This window comes from Drosophila serrata, unplaced genomic scaffold (assembly GCF_035046125.1).
Source record: "Drosophila serrata isolate PLE 108 unplaced genomic scaffold, ASM3504612v1 contig_361, whole genome shotgun sequence".
Taxonomy (NCBI): domain Eukaryota; kingdom Metazoa; phylum Arthropoda; class Insecta; order Diptera; family Drosophilidae; genus Drosophila; species Drosophila serrata.
In genome coordinates, this window is record NW_028257259.1 from 225,677 (window position 1) to 230,410 (window position 4,734).

Below are 4,734 nucleotides of genomic sequence, written 5' to 3' on the forward strand. Positions count from 1 at the left end.
TGTGACTACACCTGTGCTGCCATCACCGGTGCCCATAAGAAACCATAAAGAAACCTGTGCGATGACCAGCACCGGTACCGCCTGAGCCCATAGGCCCAGAACATCAGCAGCCGAAATAAAAGTGTAAGGGGCAGGCCGCCTCTTATGCCAACGAGGGAGCGTCAGCAAAGCCAAGACCGGCGCCGACCAGCTGACGCAAAGGACACTGGAAGGAACACCTACAGGATAGCTATTAAAAATTGCACTGCGTTGCATTTTTTTTTTATTGCACTGCGATGCTTTTTTTTTATATTATAATATAAATTGTAAAATTGAGTGACATTAAAGTTGCCCAATCAGCGTGTGGCGTGAAAACCATACAAAAACTAGGCAGGTTTTTCCACTGTTAAATTCTATTTTTAATTTCATGAGCCAAAATAAATGGCAAATAAATTATAAATTAAATCACACTCTTATCTTAAGGAATACTACGGAAATTCGAATAATAACACCCAAAATGGGTTCAGTAGATGTTAAAGAAGTGGACTCCACAGCCAATGTTATCAATAAAATCGAGTCCAAAACTATAAATACGGAGTTAACAAACATTTTATTGTCAATTATTGTTTTTATTATGTGGGCATTTATTTTGTATAAAGCCAAATTAGGTGCAAATCAAAGAAGGCTATAAATAAAAGCCAGGCATACGACCTGGATAAAATATAAAAAACGCTAACAATAAATACAACAAGATGTTTTAAAAATATTATCCTAACTACAAATATGTATCTATATATATAAAAATGCTCTGTTCGTGTCTACATCCTTCATAGACTTGAAAAGTGCTGAACCGTTTAAGCCCAAATTTTTACACAACATGCGTTGAGGTTCCAGCTCGGTTATTGTCTACTTTTGATGTTGATAGCTTATCTGCGGTTGCGAATATATCAATTTGTTAGCGTTTCCCCGTGCCCCTACTGCTGCGCCCTCTACAGGCAGCCAGTTGAATCAAAGCATTTCCTGTCAAACATTAAAAACATATTGAAAGAAGAAATTGGAGATACAAATTTTATTTTTTTTTTCAGGTTCAGTAAGAAACGAAGTCATGCCACCCAAGAAGTCGGGATTGGGTCGTTGTACTCGCAATACAGAAGCAAAAAGACGTAAAATTACGAATATGACTGACGAAGAACGGGCCTCCTTCCGAGAGACTGAGCGGATGAGAGCAATGCAGATACACAACGAGGAATCAGCAGAAAGACGAGCAGATAGGCTTGAGAAAAATCGATTGAGAGTTAGGCAGTCGCGTTCTGCAGCAATCGATTTGATTCACTCTCAAAATAATGAACGCGACAGGGCAAGGGTAGCTGAAGCGCGTTTACAGCTTGTAGCAGAATAAAACCTGCAATACAATCGTCTTGAATTCAGATATAATCCAACTGTTGATTACAGCTCGAATCGCAATGTCGTTATTGGCCGGATGCATCAGGTCTGCATATACTGTCAGGCTCCTTCGATTGAATCAGACGAAACTTCGGTCCGAGGAATGTATCCATTTGCGGGATGCTGTGATGAATGACCGTAATACAACCAACGTTGGAAAGCTTACGATTTTGCCATCCTCATACATAGGTAGTCCACGCCACATGAATGAATATGCTCAAGATGCCATGGCATATGTTCGTTGCTACGGCCGTCCAGATTTATTTATCACCTTCACATGCAATCCAGCTTGGGACGAGATAGTACAGCTGTTATTTCCTGGACAATCACATAGGGATAGGCATGACATCACAGCCCGTGTTTTCAGACAAAAGCTCAAGTCACTGATGGATTTCATTGTGAAACATGGAGTTTTTGGATCTGTGCGGGGCTGGATGTATTCAGTAGAATGGCAGAAGAGAGGATTGCCGCATGCGCACATACTGATTTGAATGTATGATAAAATTACTCCAGACGAAATCGACGATGTTATATGCGCTGAGATTCCACGGGCCGAGGTTGATACAGATTTGCATGAAGTTGTCATCAAGAACATGATCCATGGCCCTTGTGGTACCCCATGAATGGTAGACGGGAAGTGTTCCAAGCGATATCCTCGAGCATTTACAGCCAACACCGTAACAGGGGACGATGGATATCCTCTGTATAGGAGACGGTCAACTGAAGATGGAGGGACTTCGGCAACTTTAAAAATGAGAATTGGTGATATTGAGGTAGACAATCCTTGGGTGGTTCCATACTCACCCCTATTGTCAAAATCATACAAAGCGCACATCAACGTAGAATATTGCGATTCCGTGAAATCGATTAAATATAACCGCAAGTACGTGAATAAAGGCAGCGATATGGCAGTTTTTGGTGTTCAGGCAGAAAATGGTGACAGCAGTGCAGTACGAGTTGTCGATGAAGTCTCTCAATGGTAGGTAGGTTACAGTGGTGAGGCCCATTGCTGGGGCCTCCAATTAGAGCTAAGCTCCTTTTTGTTCCACTCCCTCTGTTTTTTGTTGTTATACACTATCAGTACCATCCAGAGTCAGCAAGGAAACCTAGGATTGCTGAAACTTTCAGTTTTCCTATGCTTCTCAGTGACTCCATCTGGTAGGCACCGAAATCTGATGTGGTTTAGCGCTGGGCAGAAGCAGAGCAGATGTTCTGGTGTCTCTTGCTCTGTAGGTTGCTTACAGCTTCTACAGATTGCGTTGTATGGCAGTCCCAACTTCATTGCGTGCGAACCGATCGCCCAATGTCCCGTGGTGAGTGCTGTGAACCTGCTGATATCCCGCTTGCTGTTGGATAGCAGTTGCCTGGTTCGTTTCTTGTCGTACCTCGGCCAACATTCCCTTGACCTTCTGTGATCGCTCTTCCTTTGCCATTCTTTACTAGCTATCTGTCTAAAGTGGTCATGGATCCTTGTCTGGATCGCGTTTAGGGAGATTGGTAATTCGAAGTTAGCCCCGCAGAGCCTGCACGGGCTAGTTCGTCTGCCTTCTCATTTCCTGGGATCTCGTTGTGTCCCGGTACCCATGTTACTTGTACCTTATTTTTGTCGGCAAGTCTATTAAGGGCCTTCTTGCATTCTGCCACTAGTTGTGAGTTTGTTTTAACGGCAGATAGGGATTTTATAGCCGCTTGGCTATCCGAGTAGATTCGAACTCTTTTTCCTCTGAGCTCCTGCCTTAAGGAAAGTTCGACTGCTTCCCTTATGGCTAGTAACTCAGCCTGAAAGACCGTCGCTGAGTTGGAGAGATTGAAAGCCTTTTCAATTCCCCAATTTTCAACGAAGATCCCAGCCCCTACGCCGCAACTCATTTTTGAGCCATCGGTGTAGAGGGACACCTCGTTCTCCACTACTACTCTGCCCCTACTCCAGTCATCCCTTGATGGGTATGATGTCGAGAAAGCGTTCCCGAATTTCATTTCCGCGATCATGTAGTCGGTCTTAACGTCTGTGTTAATGCCGCTGTTTGCAAGGATCTTGCCGTGCCCGGCGCCGTAATCCCTCCAGCAATTGCTCGCCTTCAGTCTTACTGCGCTCTGTGCCGCAGTGTCCTTCACGAACAGCTCTATCGGCATTATATCTAGGATAGCGTTGAGAGCAGCCGCGGGGCATGAGTGCATTGCACGCACTGCCCCCGCACTCGCTGCCTGTTGCATCCGTGTCAGCTTCGTTCTGTTGTAAGCCCTAGTTAGTGCCGGCCACCATACTAGGGCTCCGTATGTTAGAATTGGCCGTACCACTGCAGTGTAGAGCCATAGAATTATCTTTGGGTTCAGTCCCCATTTGTTCCCAAACATTTTCCTGCAGGAGTAGAATGCAATGCTTACTTTCCTTACTCTTTCTGCAATGTTATCTTTCCATGAGAGCTTTTTATCCTGAATAACTCCTAGATACTTCGCTCGCTGCGATAGATTTAGCTCCATGCCGCTAATACTGTGCATGTTGAAAGGAGGTATCTTAGTTCTCCGTGTGAAGAGCATAAGTTCCGTTTTAGTGGGGTTGATACCTAGTCCGCAGGTTTCTGCCCATTTGTTTAAACGACCTAGCGCACTCGTCATTATTTCGCTAATAACGTCAGGGTATGGTCCTGATACTAGCAGTACTACGTCGTCCGCGTATGCAACTGCTTTGACTCCACCCGTATTGAGATCTGTCAATATGGCGTTCATATTTGTGAGCCAGCGTAGGGGCGATAGTACCCCGCCCTGAGGTGTGCCTCTCTTCACAGTCCGCGTGAGGTGAGTGCCACTCAGTTCGGCTGTGATCGTCCTGCTCTTTAGCATGACTCCGATCCACTCTCTGATGCCTCTCTCAATACCTTGCAAGTTGAGGGAGCCTAGAATAGAGTCGGGGTTCACGTTATTGAACGCGCCTTCGATGTCTAGGAAGGCTGCCATCGTGTATTGTTTGTGTTGTAATGTCTTCTCGACATGATGTACAACTACGTGTAGCGCTGTTTCCGTAGATTTTCCTCTGCGATACGCATGCTGCGCATCCGAGAGTTGATGCCCTTCTAGAGACTCTCGGATGTGGACGTCCAGGAGTCTCTATAGTGTCTTCAGGGTGAAGGAGGTGAGACTTATCGGTCTATAATCCTTTGCTAGGATGTGCCCCCTTCTGCCCGGTTTCGGTATAAAAATGACTTTAGCCTCTCTCCACAGCAGTGGGACGTGCGTCAGTCTTAAACAAGCTTCGTAAATGGCTATTAGCCATTTGCAAATACTGTTCTTAGCTGATTGTAGCATTGCCGGTAT